The following is a 27,344-nucleotide window of genomic DNA, read 5'->3' as shown; positions in this document are numbered from 1 at the left end:
GGCTCGCTAGTACAATTTTGCGTGTGTTTGCGAGGAAAATCTCGCACGAACTTACCCACGCCCATCTTGTTTCTCATTCATTGCTATGGTTCTCCCTGGTTTGAACTTGATCTTGCTCTTGTTCTTAGAAGTCAAGCTTCTGTCTGTTAGGAGAAAAAGTGGTGCGTGTTAAAAATAAAAAGCAAGCATTCATCAGTTGTGCCAAAAAGTGCAGCAAGACAACAGCCTTCCCTGGAAAAAGGGACATTTTTACTTTAGAGTAGACAGTCACAAATTATTACATTGTTTTCGTTTTTTTTCACATTTCTTTATTCCTAGACCAAATATTATATAGTAGTGAGTGGTGTATTCTAACATTCTTAAATGTGCTTTGTAGGTGGAAAATCTGGTGGCGGGGCCAGCGCGGAGGTGGTGGTGCTGGATGAGGAGAACACTTCTGGGGAGGAGGCGGCGATGCAAGTGCCGGACGACACCAATGTGCCTGTGAGGGTTCACACGGTGGTGGCGGGCAGAGGTAAGCTATATATTCCTTACTTATTGAGATTGAAGACTGCAGAGTGTGCTTTCTGCACGGGTGTATTATAAATCAACCAGGTAGTAGCCTCCTCTAAATGTACTTCGACTTAGCTGTGAAGTTTTTGGCGAGAGGAATCCCAATCAGATCTGAGACGAACTTGATGGATGGGATGAACGAAAAGCGAAAGAAGGGTGTAAGTAAGTGTGGACCGACGAGAAATGTAATGATGACCGGCAAAGAAGAATGATATGTGTTTGCTTGGTCCCCGAGGTGGCTGGGAAGGAAAGAATATGGTATGGTGTATGGCTGGGTAAATGATGAAGCAAGGATGGGTGGAAGGAGAACAGCCTGGGTGGGTGAAACAGAAACTGTATGTGTGAATATACTTTGAATGGATGGATGCCTGGATCATAGTACTATCTGACTCTTAGATAGCATCTGTGTATCTAGAGAGAGTAGACGGTCACTGGATGAACTACGTGTTACTTTGAAGAGCATGTAACACCGCACCCGCACGTCCGTTCCAGTGTAGGAAAGGCAAGGAAAATAAGTTGTCATTTTGTCCAAATACTACCATGAATAGTAGCAGTAGTTTGCATTGCAACTGCAAGCACAGCATATATCCGGTTATTACGGTGGACACTCCCTACCTCTCTTAATAAGTTTAGTAGTAGTACGTCATTCATGTGTGGGTGTATCACTGTTCACTCAATAAAAAGCAAAGCACCTAAAGTCATCCCATATGTAATCAAATACATCCCATGTGAAGTGATAGATAATCAGATTATTTAGCTTCTTCATTTTCCTTTTCTAGTACTCATTTGCACTGTAGGGTGAAAGTTAAATTAATTAAGCAGTAGCCCTTTTAACAGAGTATTCTCAGTGACACCGGTAATAGAAAAGTAAGAGCTTCACCACCTGCATGTACTGGACCGGTACAGTAACGCAAGTCTGTCTCACTCATCATGGCGTGCATCTGTTTTTCTCGGGTGCAAGTTCACTGCGCTGGCATTATGCCGGCTTGCATAAGATAACGTACCAATTTTCCTAAACAAGAGAGAAGAAGAAGAATAAGACTGGTGTACTGTCATAGTCGACTGTAATGGAAGTCCATAGTGTTCGTAGAATTTGTTCCTTAAACTCCCACTAATGTTAGAGCAAGGATGAAGAAGTGGGAGGTTAGATAGATACTGGCCTCAATAGTTATGTACTGTGCTTTCAAGTTGCTAGTTGTACTGTGACACAATTTTCTGCTCAATCATTTTGTGTTAATCTTAAGGAGCATTGGTTACAGACTATGTCTTTCTTTCTTCATATAGTTGCTCCTTCCAAATCAACAAAACCAACAAGGAAGGAGCGGGCTCGAATGGCCCGGCAACGGAGGCTGGATGCCACTGTCGCCGAATATCGGCGGCTGGTGGCCCTGGAGGAGGAGGACACGCAGTCTACTGGTACAACATCCACTGGGACAGCTGCATCCTCCTCCGTGCCCCCACGGGCTGCCAGCCAGCACAATCCTCCAGCGGTACGGAGCCGGGCTACCAAAGCCAACCGCCACCGCCGAGCAGCAAAGACAGCAGCTGCCCCCCACAGGAGTTGCAAGGCACGCCAGCACCGCTAATGCCTCAGAGTGTCCTACCTGGAGCAGGAGGTCCTAACATATAAGACCTTGGTGGAGGGCCTCTGCTCCGACCATGCCACCCTCCGCAAGGAGTATGATGCCCTGGCCGCTAAAGTGAACAGCATCCTGCCGTAGTGTCCCTTGCCCCTTTTTTAGAGACTTTTGGGGGTGGGAATTGGGAGTTGGGTTGTTTTGGGGTTTTTTGAAGGACAATCGTTGGGGTTAGGGAGGGTCTTGCGGGAGATTATTTTGTTAGGGCTACACAAATATACTTTTTGAAACTTTATCTGAGCATACCTGTTTTTTACTGCTTTTGAGTCTGGTGGGTGGGGGTTTAACAGTAAGTTTGTTTTCCTGAAACTTAAGTCTGTGTCATATTCTTCCTTTAAGTGTAAATGGCTAAATGTTTTCAACACTAAGTGCCTCTCACAGAGTAAGTGAATTCAAGAGTCCTAGGACTTTAGTAGTACTACCGTCAATCTCTCGTCTCTCCTAATATTCCATAATCCAACCTCCCACCAAACGTTTATCTTACCTGTAATTTGTGTTTGAAAGTAGGGCTAGGCCCAGGGCTGGCTCCACGGGAAATGGCGATTAAGGTTAGCAATCCTGGGCAGATGAAATGTCCTCATTGCGGTGGTACTAGTGGTGTGACACAGTGGCAGTTGCATGCCTATGGAAAAAAAGAAAATGAAACCTGCTTTGTCCTTACTGGAGCATTTCAACGGTACGATAGAGAATATAGCAGGTGACAGTACACTAAAACAGTGCCACAATGTAGCCTAACAAATGGTAAAGTATTGAAAGTATAACTAGTACTTGCATTGAATTTCTTTGACATTGGCTACTACTACAAGAAATAGTACTGAAGCTGAGTAAGTCTAGAATATATCCTCGGATTCCTTCACCAGCCTGTTGCTATGACCTTATCCTCCCGAGCAAGTGTGTGGAAATATTGATGTCATTTAGTCATAAATCAATCAAAACCACACAGCCCGGGGGAAGAGGGTTAGGGTTTGGAAAATGGATGGGAATGGGGGTTTCTTTTTGGGTAGGTTTTGTTGAGAGAAGAAAAAAAGCACAGCATGGAAAACAATAATTGAAGATAAAGAAATCTTTGGGTACAAAGCTAACCATAAATCTTTTAAGTGACATAAAGGAAGTGCATGCACTACTGCATGCATTGTTACTGAAAAGTAAGTAGTACTTTCGACAACCGTGAATGACAGAATGCGACAGTACAGGGCTGCAGCGTTTTCACTTGCCTATCTCTGCACTCAGAGAAACACTTCTTACATTAAATTAGGTTTAAAAAATAGCCGAAGTAAAACCTATAGAATGGCTGTAGGGATCAATTTAGGAGCAGAGAGAGATCCAAGAAATGCAGTCACACTCATAGAAGAAAACAATGGATACTGTATCTGTATGTTGTTGTAGTTGTCCTGTTGAATTTGGTAAGTAAGTGGCATGCAGCAAACAATTCCTCTTATTAGCGGCACTCCTCCATTCCAACTGACGCTTCGTCCATCAATGTTGGTGACCAGAAGACACCCTCTCCACTGCCTGCCTGGTGGATGCTGAATTGCGGCTCGCTAATGTGAAGCCTGACTTCATCCTTTTTTTCCCATTGCACAGACTGAAACCCGGCCTGTAATTATTGATGGAAAAACAGGAAGTGATATTAGAACACCACTGATAAATAAATATAAGGTGTGTACGCTGTGTAGTGCAAAAAGTCACACTTTGAGTTTCCTAATAGACAGTACAATATTTTTGAAAGTGCGTACTCTGTCTGAGTCTCCTTTTGAAGGATAATTAAGTATGGGCAAATTAATTTAGCGAATATTTCCCCTCAAGCTAGGTGTACTGTAAACTGTGTTTTAGAACAAAATTAGACCTTCCCAAAAGTGCTCCCACCCAGACCCTTACTAAAGCCAGTCGCAAAAATGTAGAAGACCCCCAATCAGATCTCAAAAAACGAGGCTTAGTAGAAAACTGGTGACAAAACGTACTTTGAAAGTAAAAGTAGGACCAAATACCCCCTTACCCACCGTGGATTGTATTCAAACCACTTGCAAGCAAAAGTATCCATACCCAGCATCGCTCCAAGACTCGCAAACCCCCCCACAAACAGCCCCCCACCCAAACACATGCAATACTAATACTACTAACCCTAACGAGCCCTAAGTTAAGAATAGTGGCAAACGCTTTCTTTAACTATGCCAAATCCCCCCTTTCCCACCATGGATTTTCTTCAAATCACTTGCAACCAAAATTACACATTCCCACGAGTGCTCTAAGACCCCAGAACTCAGTTGCAAAAATCTAGAACACCCCGAAACACATGCAATCCTGCTGCTAGGGCTAACCCTAACAAACCCTAAGTTACAAAAAGTGCCAAAAGGCTTTTCCTTATGGATTTTGTCCAAACCACTTCTATCCGGTATTAGACCTTCCCAGCAATGCCCCAAGACCCGCCAACCCACCCGCAAAAAAGCACAACACCCCCAAACAGCCAAAAAGGAAAATCTCATACTTACAATATTTATCGGCCTTCGGTCCAAAGGCGCTGTGCAGCTAGGTCATAATAACTCCCGTTTTCCACCACGGATTTCATGAAAAGCAAATGCAATCAAAATTAGACTGTCCCAGCAGTGCTCCCAGACCCCAAAACTCACCCACAAACACCCGGAACCCCCTAAAGAGCGCCTCAAAGGCGAGCAAGTCAGCAAAAACGCAAAAATAATTTCGCCTCCGATTTGGTCCAAACCACTTTTATCCGGTATTAGAGCTTCCCAGCAATGGCCCCAGAGCCGTAAACCCAGGCGAAAACTAGTAGAAGACCCCCAAACAGCCAAAAAGCAAAAGTACAAAAACGGAGACCTGGTCATTTTCATGGCAATTTCCAAAAATCACTCCGCGCGTGCTCTGCAGCTAGGCCCTAACTCCCCTCTGCAACCATGGATGTGCTTCAAACCTCTTGCAATCAAAAGAATCAATAGCCAGCAGTGCTCCCAGACCCCGAAACCCACCCACAACACCAGGAAGCCCCCCAAACAGGCCCCCGAAAATGCTACATTGAGCAAAATGTCAGAAACAGCAGAAAAAATTCCCTCATGGATTTTGTCCAAACCACTTCTATCCGGTATCAGACCTTCCTAGCAATGCCCCAAGACCCGCCAACCCACCCGCAAAAAAGCACAACACCCCCAAACAGCCAAAAAGGAAAATCTCATACTTACAATATTTATCGGCCTTCGGTCAAAACGCGCTGTGCAGCTAGGTCATAACTCCCGTTTTCCACCACGGATTTCCTGAAAAGCAAATGCAATCAAAATTAGACTGTCCCAGCAGTGCTCCCAGACCCCAAAACTCACCCACAAAAACCCGGACCCCCCCCAAAGAGCACCTCAAAGGCAAGCAAGTAAGCAAAAACGCAAAGAAAATTTTGCCTCCGATTTGTTTCAAACCACTTTTATCTGGTATTAGAGCTTCCCAGCAATGACCCCAAGACCCGCCAACTCACCCGCAAAGAAGTAGAACACCCCCACAAGTGCAGAGTCTTTCTTCATTGGGCGTAATCCAGCCCTCTGCTTTGAGGGAAATAGGAGTCTAGAGGAGGAGGATAGAGGAGCATGTTCTTGTGAACTTGTGAACCTGAGGAATGCAGACTGCGGCACCTTCAAATCAATAAGCAAACAAGTGAAGACAGTTCTGCTGATGGGCTTGTTTTTGTGATTAGGTGATTAAAGTTTTAATTATATTAACTGTGCAAAACAAAGAAAGACAGACACATAGGAATAAAAGTGAAAAAGGACGAAAAAGAAAGTTATTGATTCATTGGCTCATTTTCAGGGCTCTGCGTCAGGGAATAAGAATAAGAGTTCGTCCTCATACTCTGCAAATTCAGGCAGGAGTAGGTCAGTGTCACCTAACAGAGAACAAATTCCCTCATCTCAGTTGCTGTCCTCCTCGTCTTCATCCGGCGTTTGTTCTTGTACGTTGTAATCTGGTGGTATGAGGTGCTGATTCATCTTGATCATTGTTAACCTCTCCACATTTTTGGGCGAGAGGCGGGTCCGTTTGGAAGTTACAATGCCACCAGCAGCACTGAAAACACGTTCAGAAGACACGCTTGCAAGTGGGCAAGACAAGTAGTTTATAGCCAGGTTGGAGATCTGTGCCCACAATTCTTTTTTCCCATGCCAAAACGCCAATGGGTCAGCATTAACATAGACCCCATTTGAGTCATTCAGATAGTCCTGCACCATCGACTCAAGGTCCTCCAAGGTTCCTCCACTTTGCTTACTTCTTGCTGTGACCTTTGAGAACCAAACCCAAGCCAAGTTAGCCAATCCTCTTCTGCATCCAATGTTACTGTTGTGTCTGGTGCAGATAATCCGGTTGCCGGTGTCTTTAACAGCTGAGAGGTCACTTGTGCCACAGCCACAGGTGCAGAAGTGGATTATTTTGACTGGGGATGGCCTGCTTATGCTGATGTACTGCCTTTTCCTTCAATTTGCTGCCGTTCTCTTTCAAACCTCATGGCTGACAAGGCTAGCCAACGTTTGTACTTTGTAACATCTTCATCATCAAAAGGAAAGAATGCTCGGCCTGCCAGCGCCTTTTTGTAGCGTGGATCCAGAATAGTAGCACAAATGTAATGCTGTTCTGAGTGGATCATTTTAAGACGTTTATCACCAAGTAGGCGCTCTAATAATTTCTCCGCCAAAACAAAAGCGTCTTGCTTTTTTTCATCTTTTTGAAACATAGAAGACACCGCCTTCAGTTGGTGCTCCAGCATGCGCAACAATGGGATAGCTTTTCCCAAATTACAGTCCTCCTTGCTGACTGCACGCATGAAGACCTCAAAAGGACGAAGCATGTCTGTCAGGCTTTTAACTAGGTTCCATTGCGCCGCATCTAGCCTCAGGTCCTTCTGAGCTGTACCCAGTGTTAAGAAATAGTGATCGAGTACCGTATACTGCTCATACAGACGCTCAAGCATGTAGAAGGTTGAGTTCCAACGTGTTGGCACCTCCTGGATGAGTGCTTTCACTGGCATTCGACGTTCATGTAGCAGGCTCCTCAGATGCTTCCAGGCCTTAAAAGAATGGCTGAAATGGTTGCACATTCTTCGTCAGGTGGCCACTAACTCGCACGCTGGACTGTCTTCATCACTCAAGAATTTTTTAACAACCAGGTTTATACAGTGCGCCAAACACGGCACTCTGAAATAGTGACCCAGATCCATGGCCTTAACTACATTGGCGCCATTATCCGTGGAAACATAACCAATCTGGCGTTTTTTTGGGGACAGCCAGTGAAAGACCTTTGTGTTAAACTCATTCAAAATGTTTTCTGCTGTATGACGTTTCTCCAAGCCAAACATGGCTAGTGTTGCATGTTTCCGAGCAGCTTTAAAAACTTGGTCGGGTCAACACCTGCGTTTAGCTTTGCTTTAATCCCTGAAAAAGAGACCCAGTGTGCAGTGATGCACATGTAATCAGCACCTGCGCCACTGGTCCACACGTCTGTTGTCAGATGTATAGTGTGAACAGCACTCTTCTGCAAAGCTGCCCCAATCACCTCCAGCACATCTTCATGTAGTGCTGGAACCGCAACTCTGGCAAAATAGAACCAGCTAGGAACCTTCCATTTAGGGCTGAGCGCTGCCACTAATTCTAGAAAACCAACCCCTTCTACAAAAGAAAAAGGAAGAAGGTCCAGAGCTAGCATTTTAGCCAGCTTAGTGTTATACGGACGCGTCAGTGGGTGGTTGCGATCATATGGCGCTGCTGAAAACAACATGGTTCTAATGTTGCCCTGGACCATGCTTTTACGGGATGATGATGATGATGACTGCTTCGACCCAGTTACGCTCGCTGATCAACTTTTACGCATTGGTGTCTCACTCTCTCCCACACTCTTAGTGTGGCTCACAGGGGGTGTGCTGCTGACAGGGGTACTGGGTGTAAGTGAAGTGTTTGACACTTCTTCCTCCTCGTCATCATCAGATGAAACATCAACGTTTTCTTGACTTGCAATTCGGGCTTCCTTGATCTCCTTTAGGTGCCCAAACCATTGCACAGCGTGCTGTCTCCTAAGATGACCTCTCTGGCCTCCGGTACCATAGTTGGTACCAAACTTACCACGACTAACTGCATGCTTACAAATGCTACAAATGGCAAAGTTTTCCTTTTTTGGGCAAACACTAAAGAAGTCCCAAACTGCGGACTGGAAATGTCTGTGGGGGCCGGAGGAGGCGGCGATACTGGTGGTGGTGGTCATGCTGCTAATGCCAGATGAAGTGGAGGATGTGGATTGCCGAACTTTACTACGTTGTGCACTTTCACCACCACTAATTGAGGTCGAGGTGGATAGAGGTCCCTTCTGGCGAGGAAGAAATATGGAAGCGGTACGTGTTGGTGTACTAGTTAACTCCAATGATTGTGGTGTTTCCATTGCCTCCTCGTCGACAACACTATCATGCTCAGCAGCTTCTCGGGCTAGGGTCAAAATGTCTATTTGCTGCATGCCTGCTGGGGCTGCAGTGACCTTTATGATGACTGGGTCGTTGTCGTGAGAGTCTTCATCAGCAGTAGTATCCGCCACTTCTTGTTGAGCCTCATCACACTCCATAACTATGAGACTTTGGACGAGCTTCCTTTTACGCTTAACTACCTTTGTCAGATCATGGTGTGCCTCACTCTCAGACGGCAGTGGTGCTGGTTCCCAATTTTGATCCGTATCATCAGAAGGAGGTGTGCTTGAAGAAGATGTAGACACCATCCTTTATCTCTTCCTTGCTAGGGATGTGGAAGACAATGAATGATCATCAGGAGGAGTGGCTTCCTCAAATGATACCTCGGCTTGATTGTCGATTTCCTGATGTGCCCCTACTTCGGGAGGAACAACTATTGTGGGCACTTGTGACCCTCCATGCACCTCTGCTTGCGCATCTCCTTGCACTGCCTCTCCTTCCACTTGTACTTGGGCTTGTACTTGCACATGTGGTTGTTGTTGCGGCTGTGGTCGTTCAACACTCGTCAGATGAGTTACAACAACCTGTGTTGATTGAGGGACATTGCTGCTACTTTCTTGCGATGAGTCAACATCACTGGTCGATGGTGATTGAACAACTAGACTAAGTGCCTCTGCAGCACTCAAGGGCTTGGACTTAAGTTGGCGTGGTGGTGGTGGTGGCACTGAGCCCAATGGTGCGGGGTGCTGCTCCCAGCTTGGTCCCCAGCAGATCCCGCTGCTGCTGCAGGCGTACTTTTTTTTTTACTCCCAAAAAATGTGGCGGGCGGCACACCAGTCTCCTTGGTAACTTGCTTCTTCTGCTCCTTACTGGCAACTTTCTTGCTAGAGGAGCTAAGGGGAACTTTTTTGGGGCCATCTTCTTCAGAGGTCAGAACAGCAAGCCGCAGTTGCACAAGTTGCAGAGTTGTCTGTGGCCAGACGTGACGTTGCGTGACGATATGCTGCACACACACACCGCTGCAGGACTTCTTCCTGGCACTGGTGGTTCTCTTGAGTCTTGTGCACCTAAAAGCAATGGAAGACAGAGGAACATCAGTTCAGTTATACACCCCAAAAAATCGAAAACCACATAAAAATCAGCAAAATCCCATGCCATCCAAGCCCTCCATGATGTTTAAATTCAAGACACCCCACAGAAAGACAAGGCCCATGCACCACTCACTCCTCCTGGTAAAAGGCCACAACAACAGCCTAAAAATCAAAAAACACAGAAAAATCAGCACAATCCCATGCCATCCTTGCCCTCCATGATGTTTAAATTCAAGACACCCCACAGAAAGACTAGGCCCATGCACCACTCACTACCCCTGGTCAAAAGGCCACAACAACAGCCCAAAAAATCGAAAAACACAGAAAAATCTGCACAATCCCATGCCATCCATGCCCTCCATGATGTTTACATTCAAGACACCCCACAGAAAGACTAGGCCCATGCACCACTCACTACCCCTGGGCATAATGGTTGAAAGCTAGGCAAAATGGTTGCAGACCTAAGAACACTGTCTGCATTCAAAATGGCCCCCTGCCTCCCAGCACATGGCCAGGGCCTGCCTGTACCAGCACTCAAAATGGCCCCCACCCACATGGCCTGCACCCATGAAAACACCAAAAAATTGAAAAACACAGAAAAATCAGCACAATCCCATGCCATCCATGCCCTCCATGATGTTTAAATTCAAGACACCCCACAGAAAGACTAGGCCCATGCACCACTCACTACCCCTGGTCAAAAGGCCCCAACAACAGCCCAAAAATCGAAAAATACAATAAAATCAGCACAATCCCATGCCATCCATGCCCTCCATGATGTTTAAATTCAAGACACCCCACAGAAAGACTAGGCCCATCCACCACTCACTACCCCTGGTCAAAAGGCCACAACAACAGCCCAAAAATCGAAAAACACAGAAAAATCAGCACAATCCCATGCCATCCATGCCCTCAATGATGTTTAAATTCAAGACACCCCAAAGAAAGTCTGGGCCCATGCACTACTCACTACCCCTGGTCAAAAGGCCACAACAACAGCCCAAAAAATCGAAAAACAGAAAAATCAGCACAATCCCATGCCATCCATGCCCTCCATGATGTTTAAATTCAAGACAACCCACGGAAAGACTAGGCCTATGCACCACTCATTCCCCCTGGTCAAAAGCCCCAACAACAGCCCAAAAATCGAAAATTCCAAAATTGTAGTTGCAGCAACTGTAATGCCCCAAACAAACTTACTTGTGAAATTTCTAATCCAAAAGTGATCCAAAGAAAGTCAAAAAGGCCTCAAATCCAAATCCAGCAGCATCCACAAAAAGTAGTTCTTCCAGGTCAAGAATCCGAATGAAAGTGACCAGCACATGAAGAAAGCACTGGGAGGAGCCTGCTGGACAGGAACAGGAAGTTGGAGACTGTGGGGCACTTCCTTCCTCCCACCCCCCCCCAAAAATGGACTCCTTGCAAAACAAAGTGCAGGCAAATGTCAACCTGAGGAGTTATTCTGATAAAAATCATTATTTTCAGAAAGTTTATGCTGCTTGCTGGTGGATTTCTTGTGCAGAATTTCAAATTTTGTAATTTTGCGTGTGCGAGATTGTTGCTGCTCACCGCATCTACGTGTTCGCAATTGCGAACTCTCGCGATGCGTGCTGTGCAAGGTGGCAAGCCGCGATTACGTAATCGCGGTCGCCAAACTCCCACGGGATCCCGCAGCAAGATCCAAAATGGCGCAGCACTCGCAAAATGTCGAGAAAAACAACTCGGCAAACGCTGAATGACGGTAAGTGAACGCCGCACGCCGCAAAATTGTATCACCAAGAAAAAAAATCTGCTGCGTGCGAATTTGCTGATTTTTGGTAAATTCGCGAGAGTTCGCGGATTGCGAATTTACCGAAAATCTGCAAAATCCGCGAGCGGAACGGATTTTCCGCCCTTGCTAACTCTTTAACTGTTGCCTCACTCTGGATTTCTTTCACATTGTCTATTCAGCTGGCTGGTCTGCAAACTCATTTCCCCTCCCACATCGTCAGTAATCGCTTTATGGGCACTACACTTCACTATTGCCAATCGTTTGGGAAGTGCCAGGGTTGACAACAACCTATGTATCAAAGGGCCAAGTTATTCTCCACCAACGACTCTTCAGACCAAACGGTCAAATCCAAGGGTTTTGCCTTTTCAGGACCCCAGCTGGGATGACCGCTGGGCGAGGTGCCTCCCAAACAGACAGGCAGGGCAGCTGCAAGAAGTAAGCTCGGGCCACCCGGGTCACTCGCGACCACCTCTCCGCCTTCCCAAAAATGAAGAGTCGGGATAGCAGTGGAGAATACAATCTAACACCTTTATTAGTAAATACATTGCAGTGGAGCCCAGTCTGGCCAGCCTCATGGGATAGCTGTCGAGGGTCTGACCTCAGAACACTTGGGAACACAAAATAAGCCTTCCAACACCTCTCCAACCCCCGCCCCTGGTGAAAAATAACTGCATGGGTAGCAAACTGAACAAAGATGGCACTGAGGGATAAGCTACCACCTGCAGAATAGGTACACGTTATCAGGCTCCCAAGGTCATCTTACTCAGTCTCAGCTCTCTCTAGTGTCGAAGCATAACTATGTCCAGAGAGAGGCATGCAAAGCTGAATAAACTATTCTCTTTGTGCCTCTGGGTCACAACCTTGGATGAGATAAGGGAACTTTCTGAACAGCAGCTTCTGCTGAAGCAAGCAGAAAGCGGGGGCACGGAGGCCGAGTTCTTCTTACAGCGTAACATGACAACTACAGAAAGGAAAATGGCGTCTCAGATGCTAACTTTAGCCTGCACAACGTTACTAAAAGCTAGTCACACACACATTTGCAATAGCAATCAATGTTAAATAGCTACCTGAATGCTAACACAACACAGTAAATGTCATGAGTGACGAGGCAGTGGGACATTCAATTCTAACACTATTTTGAGGAGTTCCTTTGTGTAGTTGGCCGTGGAGTCAATGGGGGTGGTGCTGCTTGCTTTCTTGGTTTCCTTGATGTGCTGGTGATAGTTGCTGAGGGCTGTTTTGTGATCTACTCTATCATGGGGTTCTTAGTGGTGCGCCATCGTTTCTCCAGTTGCTGCCAGGTGCGCTTGGTGGTCCTGAGTTCTGGGGTGTATACCAGCTGGTATGTACAAAGGTTTTGTTAGATTTTGGAGGTTTCAGTGGGGGAACTCTGTCTGGCGACGAAGTTCTTGACAGCTTGGTTGAGGTGTGTTTAGGTCTCGGGTTGGGAGGTGGTGAAGGCCTGTGACCACCAAGGTTCGGGGACATTGTTCCAGCTGCAGTGAGTAGATCTGATGCCTGGTAATGTCATCCTGGCGTTGGTGAAGGTGAAGTGTACGATGGTATGGTTAGTCCCGGTGAGGTCTGTGGTGTGGATGAATTGGATTCTGTTGGTAGAGGTGAAAATGGGGTTGAGTGTGTGTTCAGCTTTGTGCGTTGGTTCTGTGAGCAGTTGGGTGAAGCTGATGTTGCTCAGGTACTCCAGGAGGGCGATACAATAGGAAGTTGAGATGTTCCATGAGAAGCCTAGGGTTGCAGCCTTCAGTAGTTGAGATAGTGAAGTCGGGTTTTGAGGCAGTTTTGAGCCTCGTTTCAGTGATGAAGGCAGTGTCCTTGGAGAGGGTAGTTATGGTAGCCCAAATTTCTGTGGCGTGTTTGCAGAGTGAGTAGATGTTGAGCAGGATACAAGGAGCAGTTACGGTGTGTTGTTGGATTTGTGGGCAGGAGTGGAGCTAGCTCTTTCAGAGGTTGTGTCGCAGGAGAAGTGCCAGCAGGTGAAGGTTCCTTTGGTGGATTTTGGGGCAGAAGAGTAGATACAGCTGTTGTTTCTGCCTCCGGGGTCCAAGGTCCAGGAGTTCCTTGGCAGTGTACCATCAGGTGGCGGAGGGCCAGGCGTACTGGCGCAGGGTCTTGTGCAACTGCTGGTGGGATCGTCGTATTTCAAAACAGCGAGGCGTGTCTGTCCGGAGCTACTCCGTTTGAAGACCGGAAGCGGCGTTGGTTCGACCACATGTGGACGGTACACACTTCTTCCTCTTGATAGAGAGTTGTTTACATTCGCCATTTAAGAGCTGGGGATTAACGGCGTTTTTCCATCCTTAGTTGAGGCAGTGTTCCTTACATCTAAACGAGTTGACAACGGGAACCCCTGACGAAGGGAGGAGAGCGTCCCGAAATGCATTGGGTGGTGGTTCATGCAATATGACTGCAAAATGTATATTCAGTGTTGAATTTGAATTGATTTAATGAATCTTTGATTTTATATATGGTTTAGTACAAGAAAATGAATTAAACACAAGGTTGATAAATTGAAGAGGTGTTTTGAATGTTTGGAATTCCAATTAAGTAGTGCGCACTGCAGTCCTAACAGCCTATACGGGGGTTAGGCCATATTCATTGTTAATTGTAATGCTTAGCAGGTATTAATACAGAGCAGCACACATATCACAAATACCCTGAGTAATTTGAGTAACGTGTGCGACATTCACCCACATTCATACATACTGCTGGTGGGTTGGCAGCACGTTGTGGCCTCCATTATTGGTCCTGATGGATAGTCCTAGTGGTCCTGGGTGCTGAGTAAGGAACTGGAACGGGCAGCGGAGGAAAGGGGTGACTGGCAGTCTAGGGGAAGCGGCAGCTCAGGGAGAGCAGAAGTACAGGGACAATAGGCAGTTTAAGGACACGGTGAGTGGTGATGCAGGGACTGAGACAGCAGGCAGTGCAGGGGGCGTGTCGGTGCAGGAGGAGTGGCAGGGACAGCAGGAAGCACAGGGGCAGGGAGAGTAGTGATGCAGGGGCAGTGGCAGGGCAGTGGCAGGGAAGTGCAGGCAGCTTAGGGCAGGGAGACAGTAGTATAGAGAGAGAGGCAGCGCATTGACATCAGGCAGTGCAATGACAGCAGGCAGCTCAGGGGGAGCAACAGCACAGGGCAGAGGGAGGAACAGCACGGGAAAAGCAGGTAGCACAGGGAGAACAGAGACACAGGGACAGGGGGAGCAGCAGCAAAGGGGGGGGCGGCAGTGCAGGGGGTGGCAGCGCTTAAACAGTGTTGCTGGAATGACTGTTCTAAGTACATTACTGCCTTAAACCTTTTTTTACACCATGAATGGTAACAGTAACATGCAAACAAAATTATAACTTGCTAATGAACCCAGTTGTGATGATTGTGCCAGTTTCAGTAACTGCCTAATAAAAGAGATATCCTCGATTAATAAAAATCAACATTGGCAAACCGACGTTCTGGTGGTTGGCAAATAGCCCCCAATCAGGTTATCTCACTGATGGCCCATGGAACTAGGGAACAATCCTCAAGCCACCACCACAGTTTGCTATTTTGGATTTTGCTCTGAAAATAATCTCCCTCTGAGGGATGCAGAGAGCAATATGTTCAGGCAGCTTTTTTTCACCTGTATCTTTTGCATAAAATTCTTCCCTATCTTCCATTCTCAGATAAACAAACTGTCATACAAACAATTGGCCTATCCAGGTTGGGCTACTGAAACTCTTTATGCCTTGGAAGTTCAAATGTCTAAGAACAACCAATACAGAAATGCGGCCATGCTAAAAGGTTGTGCGACTGATGAGGGCACGAGGTGCCATTTTTTTCATCATCACCAAGTTGAGAACCTGGGCATTAGGGAGAGACAAAACGTAGTTTAAAAGCTATGAAGATGTACTACGCAATCTACACCCTGAGTAGTGAACCCCACATACTTCAGCGCTGCAGGAAATATTACAGCAAGAAATGCCGATATCATAAGAACTGGAATTGGGAGTGCTTGAGTTCAAAATGTTAATGAACAATAAGGATGTCTTTCAATATGGTTTTCATCTTTCCATTTTTGCTGTGAAATCAAAGACAGATTAAATGTCAACCTTCTATTTTTTAACTTGTAGATTAGTATTTACCTTTATTTCTCTGACTACAACATTAGAGCCTTTTGTAAAGTGAAGACTGTAGGAATATTCGGTTTTTCTAACACACAGCAACATTTACATACCAGTATAGATGAACTGTAGCAGTTGGGAAATACAAATTAAGCACTTTTTGTGGTAATTCTGAAGAGTGATGGAAACAAAATTTTAAACGGATAAACACAAATCAAGGCACTTTATTTAGAGATGAGAAAAGGATAATTATTTGCTGAAACAGAATGTCCCCACTTTATTGTCTGTTCGCTATAGTTTAATCAGTTAAACTAAATGTGAATTCAAAGTTTGTGCCCACTCCAATGGAAAAAGTACTGTTTGTAAGTGGTAGTGCAACACCACAACATGCTGTAGTAATATACTTGTGACAGCATGCTCCTACCCTCTTGCTGAATTGCAGTGGCTCATTTGCTATACGTTTTCTTTGTGTGTTGCTTGGATTTTGCACAATACCGATGACTTCTCTGATGGAAAATTAAAAGCTGCATCCCTACACCAAAAATTGTTAAAGCACCACTGGCCAGTAGTGAACCTGTCGGTAAAGAAAAAATGAAGTTTACATAGGAGCGGAGGAGCATCGCCCCACTAACAAAGCCCCATGGTAATAACGTTTATTTATTACAGTTTTATTTTTCAGCAACCAACCCATCCTGAACTGAGTGACAGTACTGGCGGGCCTGTGTTGCTGTGCCAAGTGGTAGCAGCAGGGAGCTGTGCGTGCGCTTTAAAATGTGCATGTCTCTTTGGCCACATTTTAAAATTCTCTAACCTAGCTGTCATAGAGAAAGTGCAGGCCTCCAGTGTGAGACCAGCGCCAGGATTGGTTAGGGAATTTGGTGCTGGGTCTCACATAGGAGTCTACCGGAAGACCAAAGGAGGACATCACAGAGAAAGGTAAGTCTGATTGATTTATTTATTTATTTATTTATTTATTCATTCATTCATTCATTCATTTATTCATTTTTTTTATTCATTCATTCTTTCATTCATTTATTCATTTATTTATTTATTATCACCTGCTGTGCCACCCTCTGTACAGCCACCGTTGAGTTTACGCAAATGAAATCCTTGAGGCACTTCTTGGAATTATCTGACAAGAGGGATTTCAAAGTTTAACCAGTTTTTTTTCTAAATTTGTTGGCCGAATGCCGTTAGAAAAAAAGGTGAATGGTTTCCACATATTACCATTACCTGCGAACTGGCCCAGTAGATTTTCCTCTTTCCTTTTATTATAAACCACATGCATTCAAGCTTCTCTTGCCTTTCACCCATGTTTTTTACGCCATTACAAATCGCTTTGTCTTTGTTTAAAACCATAACGTGCGCGCTTGCAGTGGTGTCACATAACAAGTGAATGCCTCTTTTATACTCTTCCCGACCCCTCTGGTTTTCGCCAGACGTCGACCGCCAAACAAACCTGCGATGCACGGGGCCCACCGGCCTATGATTACCTACCTGCGAAGAAAATATCCCACAGAAGAATCAAAGATGTAAAGATAAGTGCAATAGTTTCCTCTAATTATCCCTCAGAAATCTCTACCCATTCGACGTATTTGCTCCCTGCGGGACTACACGGTCACACCCTTGCACGCGCAAGAGGCCTGCGCTTTCTTCACTGGAGAGCTGTAAAGAGTTTCTTTTTGTTATCAAGTTCACTTGGCCTGAAATCAAGAACATCTCCTTCTCTCTGTATCTGTTTCCTGTCATCGCTCCTCCCTCCTACTAGCCTGACTCTCAAAGGCGTCCTCCCCCTCAACGTTTGCATGTCACTGTTGCATTTTCCGGTGCTCGTACCTTTTACAATGGTATCACTGCCGGTGTCAGTTACTCCTTTGCAAGTGATCTACTGTACACCCACTTAAAAGTGATGCTGTCAGCCTTTTCTCTACCAAGCGTAAGCGAATGCCATGTCTCTGTATTTCCTCCCATTCTTAATACGCTTGAAGTTCAGTACTCTTATCTCCCCTATCACCTTTTCTAACAGAAACCTTGTCAAGCTCTTTTAATTATGTTTCTTAACAGGATAAAGTCTTGTCACCGCGCTTGCCCGGGTTGTCTGCCTAGTTGATGGACTATCCTCTATGCTGGGACAGGCTTACATGCTCTCTAATTTGTTTCACTTTAATGTTGCCTTGTAGGCTGTGTGTGCTACGGCTATGATGGAGGATTTCAATGGTACACAGGCTTTGCAGACTGTGATAGGTGTTACTCCTGTTGATGTCAATGAGTCTGTTGCAAGGGGAAAACATGAAAATGAAAACATTTCCTACTTTGGGGTAGGCCGGGCGGGATAGCTCTCCCCAACCTTCACCAATTGACCCCCATGGCCTACTCAAGGCTACTTCACAAGTAGAAGAGTGTCTGGATTTTTCAAATGTCTCAAGCTTTCCTAGGTGCGCCCAAACCCTGCTTGATCACCTTATCCTGATTACACAAGAATGACTTTGGTGACTGAAGGTGTCTGTGCTGACAGGTGTGAAGTGAAAATATATGGAAACCTGACTCCACATCCATCCACAAATGAACAGCAGGTGCCTGTGACAATCGCAGTAAAACAAAAGACTCTGGGCCGGATTCACAAAATGAACGTACAATTTTGTGTGAGTTTACTACTTTTTGGTATTCACAAACTATGTGCAGAGTTTTACAACACTGAACTCCATATACTTAAATGTGCGGAGCACTGCACCACGACCGCGGAGTCTCTGAATGCAGAGAATTCCTCACCTATAAATATAAGGAGTGCAAAGTTGTAAAACTCTTCGCATAGTTTGTTTTTACCAAAACATAGTAGACTTACACAAAAGTGTAAGTTTACCTTTGTGAATCTGTTCCAGTGGGTCTAATACACAAACTGCATTTTATAGTTCGTAAAGTAGTACTACAAAAGTACTACTCACATACGACAAAATGTTGTTCAGCAATCTACAGATGGAGACTTCCACCTCCGCCTCTCCTACTTTTTGCCAAGATCTCTGCGACAATGGTGGAGAGCTCAGAACAAACACATATGTATAATACTTCATGGTAAACGTTGTAGGGACCAGGGGACTGGTGGGAAAATGGGTAATCATTATTTTAAAATTCATGGTTAAGGGAAATTACACATATTGCATATATACATATATCATACAGATATATGTAATATATACTCAACTGCCAACCCAATACGATTGGGTACACGCTGGGTTTCCAAATCAAGGAAGCTGTCACTATGTGCAAGTCTCCATCGCCACTCATGACAGCTACAACAGCAAACAGATAAAGTGAGTGTTACTCTGGAAGATTGTGCAGAAGCTTACTACACCTAATAATATTACACAAATATCTTACCTATGAGTCTTTAGTCCGGGGAGTTCTATTCTATTAATGACCATTCAGAATGAGTTAAGAATTTTATATAGCAATTCATTTCAAATGAATATTTTATTATGGTTTAGAATTCCAAAGAATTCCACATAAAATACATGATTAAAACACAATTCCATACACCAAAAAATTCAAATAAAATTACAGATTCTCATTTTCATTTAAAAAGACATGAGCTTTAGGTAATAAAGTTACCATATATGAATTGTTATCAATTTATACAAATTGTTTAAGCTAATTCTATGCTAAAAACATTCAATTAAAAAAGAACAATTTTTCTGTTCACTAAGCTATACTCTGAGGTGGTCAACTTAATTTCAATGCAGATGGTCTTTCAACATATACAGGCTTCTTTGAATTACAGCACACTATAGTTTATCAGGAAAACCTGATTAAGTGAGGTACACAGAAGAATTAATATACGGTTGTAATCCAAAAATAAATATCAAACAACTCACAACATTAATAAAGATACACATGTTTGGTTGTAAACATAAAAACCTAAGCTTAAAGGCTAAAGTCAGAAAAAAATGCAAGTGCTCTGTGCATCTTCTTTTGGAAAAGCTATCCCAATTAATACTCGCAGCAAAAAGTTATTATAAAGAGCGCAATAAAGTGCTAATGCTCTAAGCATCCTCTACGGAACACTCTTTAACAATAATTAACTAGCAGCAAAAGTGTCTCATAAAGTGCATATAAGAGCTTGAAAAGACAACTAACAGGTCCGAAAAAAGTGCGAGTGCTCTGTGCAACTTTTTGAGAAAATATTTCCCAACCTCCCCTAGCAGCAGAGTATTTTTATACAATACGCAATAAAGTGCAAGTGCTCTATGCATCCACATAGAATGGTCCTTACCAACAGCAACTAGCGCCATACAGTTTCTTAAAAAATGCACATGCTCTAAGCATCCTCTACGGAACACTCTTTACCAACAATTAACTAGCAGCAAAAAGTATCTTATAAAGTGCACGTAAGAACTTGAAAAGATGACTAACACATCGGAAAAAAGTGCAAGTGCTCTGTGCAACTTTTTGGGAAAATATTTCCCAACCTCCCCTAGCAGCAGGGTATTTTTATAAGATACACAATAAAGTGCAAGTGCTCTATGCATCCACATAGAATGGTCCTTACAAACAGTAACTAGCGCCATACAATTTCTTAGAAAATGCAAATACACAGTTGTAAGTTTAACTAACCATACAGAATGGGCAAAAATACAAGTACTATAGACATTCAAATCACCAAAACATTTTACGATCTTAATAAATATTAAAAAATTCTTTGAAAAAGCAAACATTTTTAAAACACATCAGTTCGGATGGAGGGGACAGAAGGCAGTTACTAGCCTGTTCTGCTGTGGAAATATTATACTTTAAAAAACCAATCCTTAAATATCTACTTCGTATTGAATGGAGTGCAGGGCACACAACCAAAACATGATTCAAATCTTGTGTACCAAAATTACATAGCTGACAATACCTTTCATTTTTGGGAATACCCTCCCAGGAACCTGTTACAATTCTTAGGGGTAATAAAGTCAATCTTAATAACAGTATAAACCCTACGTACTCCATGTTTCATGTTCCATAGGACATAAGGTTGGGGATTTTTAACAATGGTACTCCCAACAATACTATCCATACTTCTAATCATTGAGCAGAATTTCAAATCTCTTTCACGAGAAACCACATATATTGTTTTCTTAATTAACTTCTTTAAGGCTGTTTTACATAAAACCGCTGCCCCGTCCATATCTAAACCAAACATTCTTAATGCTTTTAAATAATTTATAAAAATAACACTTTTTCACAACATGTTTACAAATATTTCCCTGTGCAATGCTGCCCTAAGTAAATTGTCAGAACCGTTTATTAGAGCATTACACCACCTTAAACAGGCAGCCCTTGATAACACATATGTGTAAAAGAGACCAAATTCGAGTCTAAGCGCTGCGATCAGCGCTCCACGGTTTAGGTTACATATTTGGCGCCAGATCTTTCCTTCCACTTTCTCAAATTTGGCCCACTCTTGCGCATCTATTGCTTCGCTAGCATAATTCAGAGTCGGTGAGATCTTTATTTTATAAACTGAAATAATATGTGAGAAATGTCTTTTCCCACATTGCGTGTACAGGCGATTATTGCAGAGGCTTGTGAAATCGCTTTACCTTTGCAATGATCCATGTGTCGATTGGCTGAACACCTGTTAGTAAATATTTTTTCTAAATATGGATAAAAGGTTACTACTTCCAGTTTTTCCTTACCCAGAAACCAATTAAATTTTTTTCTGACCTTACAGCCTTGATAACTAAAAATCATAACTTTACTCTTTAAAAGAATTATTTTAAAAAAATACTCTTCTGTATACCTAACTAGTTCAGTCAGTCGTCCTTGCAAACCAATTGGTGTTAAACCCATTATTATTGCATCATCTGCATATAACAGAAAACTCAGTTTTAGGTTACCTAATTGAGGAGGGTCCCCTTTACTCTGTCCTACATTACTTGGCAGATCATTGATGTAAATAGAAAAGAGTAAAGGGGCCAAGAGGCACCCCTGCTTCAGCCGTTATGTGTGCTTATTTTCTTTGAGAGGCCTTGTGTCCCCCCAATAAAACTTTTGTCCAGGTCGAAGAATGGATAGCAATTATTAATCTTAGGAGGTTCCCTGGAATCCCCATTGTAACCAATTTCCTCCACATCGTCCCCCGATCTACCCTATCGAACGCTGTGGAGAAATCTATAAAGGCTGAGTACAACGGGGCCCCCTGACCCACGGGATAGTTTTCAATTAAGGTTTGCAAAATAAAGATGTTATCCAGTGTATCACTATTCTTACAGAATCCTGTTTGTTCCAAAGGGATATAATTGTTTACGAATGCCCACTCTTGCAAGTGGCCAAGGATACTCTTCGCGAACTGTTTCCCCATTGCATCTAAAAAGGAAATTTGTCTAAAACTGGCCGGGGAATTTTTAGGGCCCTTCTTATATAACGGGACTAATATACTTTCCTGCCAAGATTGTGGGATGTCCCCATCATTATAACAGTGGACAAACAACAGATGTAAAAATTTAGCACAATCATCACAGTCCTGTTTTATTATGGCTACAGGAATATTATCTGGCCCCACTGCACTAGAGTATCTTGCCCCTTTAATATATCCTTCAATCTCCAAACATGTCGGTGCTCCTACATCACCCCCCGTTAGAAAAGCATTAGCGACCTCTTCAAACTGATAAACTAGTTGATTTGGAGCATAAAGTTGGGAAATATAAATAAACCATTTGGTTTCTGAGATTAAAATGGGTTCTGATTTTTCTCTCCCATCACAAAACTTTGCTATCAATGCCCAATACTTTCTAGTATCCCCGGATAAAGCCACTTCTCGTAAATTAACCGATTTTTCGTCTTCAACCATCCTTCGATCTGATGCTATTTTCCTTTTCCGAACCTGTTTTAGCCTATATATCTCTCTCTGCCTTTGTAATCTGGGCTGTCTAAATTGGTCTCTAATTAAACCATTAATCTCCTTATTCAATTTTTTTTATTTCCCATGATATTATTACTATTGGGGGGACTCTCACACCTTGCTTATTTCTTCCTAATCTTCTAATTGCTGCCAAAACCCTCTCATACCTCAGAACCGGTATCTGCGGACTTGGGCTAAAAGCAATATTCTTGAAAACCCTCTTAAAGTTTAGAAGCAACCTATATGATCAGCAAGTACAGGCCATTATTTCAGGAATAAGTGACATTTTCATTCCTCTGATTCCAGAGTTCGGGCTTCTCAATCTTTATAACCATATTTGCCTCTAGAATGTTATGGTCACTAATCTTTGTGGGGATTACCTTAAACTGTGTGCACACACTAAATAATTGAAAGGAGACTGCCATATAATCAATTAAAGAGTGGACATATGTCCCATTAAAAGTATAAGGTGTGGGAGAGTCCTCCGGGAATCTACCATTTAAAAGTACAAGGTCTAGATTCCTAAGATTTTGCAGAAGAGATAGTCTGCGTTTATCAGATTTTTATTGGGCCGGAAATACAGACTCTGGCATAGCCCAAACCTCTTCCAGGTCCGAATTAGAGAAAGACAGGACTGCACTATTACTTAGCTTAGCATTAAAGTCCCCTACCATTATTATACGGGTGCATTCTTCAGTATTGCCTAAACTTTGCACAAAAGTGCAAATGGAGTCGACCAATGGATTAGACGCCCTCCCCGGGGGAATATAAACATTTACCAATAACAGAAACATCGCTTGCCCCAAGTTATCTTTTCCTATTTTCAGCTTTGCACAAATACAGCAATTTGAGGGATGTTTATATATCACAGGGTGGTGTGAATGGCGCCCCCAGCCGAAGGGAAGGAACCATTTTGTATAGTGCCTAGAGAGCTGTCTGTTTGGCGGTAAATTGGAAGTATTGTCGTAAATTTAGTTCTATCCAGGAGTACATTTTCATCTCTTGACACATTTCAAGGGCAGCTTACCTTTCTTTTGCTGAAAGGTTTACAAGTAATTAGGGAAAAGGAAACATCTCCCGCTCCGCAGACACAAACCACATCATTCCTCGTTTTCTGACGGAGCATGGCATTGTGTCCTCTCACTGCGTACAGATACCTTCCACTGGCTTTATTGATGTGGTTCTCTTTTGGCGATCGATTGGTTTGCAATGGTGATGTCAAGGCAGTCTCCTGCAACATAGTCTCCATATACTGGGAGATGCATTCCGAGGACCCATCCAGCTATCTGGCTGTTGACCACATCATAATCCGTGAGCTGAAGAACAGCACAATTGGTTTGCCACAACTAGACCAAACCCATACTATTGAATTGATGCACAATAATATCTCCAGCCTTTGGATTCTGAACACTAGTTATCTCCAATATGAGGACAATGTGGATGTGTCACCCTCCACAGCTATTGATGAAGTAAGTTTAATATTTGTGACGTCTCGCAAAAACTATTTTGCCAACTTTTTGAAGAAAGAAAACTTATGCGCTGGGAAAACGGTTCGACTATTCGAAGACCAGGCCCTGACTTTGGCAATAGTTGCCAGCGACTTGTTTCCAGTGACCGTAAATAGCAACTTTGCTACTCAGTTAGAAGTTTTGTGGAACCCGGATTTTCTTGTGGGAGACGAATCCTTCGTCACGCTTGTCCTGTACGAGGTGAGGGGCGGCCTCTTGGAGACAGTTTTGTCGTCTGGAACAAGCTACACATTTTCAGCGCTAATTCCTTGAACAGAGTATAGGATATGCTTATCCACTCAGGACACCAAGAGTCAAATCTGTGTGGCTGTTTCAACAGATCCATTGTCACCCTCCAACTTTACTATTTTGCGTGCCAACTCCACTGGTGTAACTGTTTACTGGGACAAACCCTCCTTGGGGAAATACAGTTCATTTTGCCTCGAAGCACATGTCATTCGGGGCATCTCTTTGCAAAGAACTTCGAAGAAATTCACTTTGACGAGGCCTGGGAAAGAGTTCACCATTCTTGGACTTCCAAGTTGTCAGCAGGTGAACATTTCTGCTTGGACAGTATGTGATTCTAATGTAAAGACGACCAGTCGTGCAGTCTTTGCCATCACAGTCACAGGTCCCAATGAAATCATCAATGTGTCCCACAATAGAACCACAGATGGCATCTTCCTCTCCTGGACCACACCGCCCAAGTATCACTTCATTCATGTCACCGTGGGGGGGAAGCTACATGGGATTACCAGAAACCGCAGCTACATGGTTACGGGGTTGCCCAGTTGTACAGAAAACAAATATACGCTAGAAGCATTGTGCGGTAAGTCAAGTAGCGGCATTGTGACTATAAGGGATTACACAGGTCCCAGTTCAATATCAGCACTGAAAATGCATCTGTACGGGAAAGGAACTCTGCCTGTAGTCACCTGGAAATCTCTTTCAGGACCCAATGCCACGTTTGGCTATCGACTTCATGAAACCGCAAATGATACAGTGGAAGTTGGTGAAGCTTCTACCACAACTATGCTGCTCAAAAACGTGAAAAAAAATACAGAATATTTCTTAGAAGTATTTGAAAATTGCCTTGGAGAACTGGGAAAACCGGCATCTATATCACAGGGTCCCATGCTATGTCGCAACAGAGTAAGATGGCTAGGCCTCCACTTGCATGCCCTTTTACAGATTTTTTTGCTGTGCTACAGTACACATAAAAGTTCTCAAGCTGGAACTCTTCCCCCGCTCACGTTTTCTGGAGACAGATTATCTTGGGGTCAAATTCTACTAAAGCTTTAAGCTTACAACTTGATTTTCCTAACCCTGCCACATTCCATGATATGATGTTCCCCAAGTGGCTACCCCCGCTCTGTGGGCTTTATGATGGATGTTTTTTGCCCCATTCAGAGTACCTGCAACCCAGCTCCACTTTGTTACCTCATCTTCCCCATTTGCACTAGGAGCCCACCGAACCTCGGGTGCTAAAATATTGATTTCTCTAACACCCGTGTTTCTTCCTACTGTTATTTCCATCTCCTCATACTTTATGTGGGTGTTTACACCCTCATACTCAGTGGAGCCATTCCCTTGCGCCTGATACATTTTTCCAAAACTTTTTAACGGAACACTACAGGGGACTACACTAGGGATCACGTCTATTCCTCTTCTCCTAAAACCATCAACTTTTGCTAAAACCAGTGCTGACACTACCCCTGAAGAGAAAGTAGCTTTAGTTCTAGGGGGTGCACTCCTCCAATCTAAGTGTACCAATTCAATATCTTTACTGGTGATTAACCCCAGATCCTCTATTTCAGTAAGTGTCTTAAGGAGGGCACTTCTATTCAATAGCATTTGTTCTGCTAAGAACGGGGAGCTAAAAGTTAAAACCCTACTCGCTTGCCCGGCACCTATACCAGTATTCCTAATTTGATTGATACCTGGTTGTCCCAAGGATGAATCTCTTTCTAACTTACCCCCTTTACTGTTAACAGCCGTAGTCATTCCCCGCCCCCCAACTATCCCCTGCCTGGATTCAGGCCTCATTGGTGACAGAGCCTGCCCACAGTGTGCCGTACGGCCCCTCCTGGAGCTATATTTGGATCTATAACATGGTCACCTAAATTATCCAATTTACTTCGTAATCTAAAGTCACTGCTTGTGTCATGATTTAGCCCACTTTCTTCCTTACCCTCTTGGTTCAAGGGGGCGATCAACACTTAAGGGGCCGATTATGATCGCGGACGGACTTGCGTCCGTCCGCGATCACTGAGGAGGAGGGGACGTCCGCATGGGCTGCGGAGTCCCTTCCTGTGCGATTAGGATGTGACCGCCACCCTGTTTTTAACATTGCGGCGGGTGCGGCTTCAAGCTGCACCCGCGGCAATGTTAAAAATGCAGTCAAACGCAGGGGGGTACCATAGGTACCCCCCATGTGCACCCCCCACCCCCCTTCACCTAGGGGGCCCGCAACAGGCCCCCACAGTGAAGTTACACATGCTTTTCCACGGCGGAAAAGCCGCCGCGGAAAAGCATGTTTTACATCCCATCCTAATCTGCTTGACGGTGTCTGAGAGACACCGTCACCAGATTAGAGCTTTTCCGCCGCGGTTGTAAGCCAACCGCGGCGGAAAAGCTGCGGACGGAAACCAGGACCCACCAGCCATCCTAATGTGGCGGTGGGTCTTTGGTCAGTCCGCTGCGGTTTTTCCGCATCCTCTGGGCCGGCGGTGGCTTCTGCCGGCCCGAGGATGCGGAAAAACCGCAATCCTAATGAGCCCCTAAATTCGGACTGTTCGACTTAAAATCACATTCTTGCCCATATTTTGACTCACATTCATTGTAGCTTGACCCAGAGTCCTTATATTCTTTTTGATAGATGGGGATGTATAGCTATTTGCTATTTCACTTTCAGGATAGAACCGCATTTCATTTTTTTCTGTTTACGTTTCGGAAAACGGCGATTCTTCATCTTCTTCTTCCCCCTACGGCCATTTTTAGTGTTTCCTTTACTCACTATTGAGACCTCCCCCAAAGGTGCACTAACTGAGATGATAGCTAATTCATCGGTTACCTGAATGTAATGGGTTAGGAGCTGAGGATACCTTTAAATTTAAGTTTTCCCCTATTGTAGTGATTTATGCACTCTCGTGAAGATTAGCTCAGAACAAGCTTATAATTCTTCTTTCGGGAGAAGCACTTTCAGGGCCCACAAACATTTCTTTTATTTACCCCTCCACTGAATATGTTTCAATATTTTGCATCCCATTGTGTATTTGACATGCTTGACTGGTTACTAGAGGAGCCTTTTCTGTGATCGTTAGGGCTTGCTTGATCTGTTTAAGGTCTTAAACCCCTACCAA

At 44.1% G+C, this 27,344-nt stretch overlaps 1 pseudogene; it reads left to right on the top strand.

Moving 5' to 3' along the window:
* The first annotated feature begins 23,444 nt into the window (after nucleotides 1-23,444).
* Nucleotides 23,445-25,284, top strand: LOC147722250 (uncharacterized; annotated as a pseudogene).
* Nucleotides 25,285-27,344: the final 2,060 nt, after the last annotated feature.

Source organism: Lissotriton vulgaris, chromosome 4_1 (assembly GCF_964263255.1).
Source record: "Lissotriton vulgaris chromosome 4_1, aLisVul1.2, whole genome shotgun sequence".
Taxonomy (NCBI): Eukaryota; Metazoa; Chordata; class Amphibia; order Caudata; family Salamandridae; genus Lissotriton; species Lissotriton vulgaris.
Note: the sequence above shows the minus strand (reverse complement) of the source record. Positions and strands in the feature narration are given on the sequence as shown.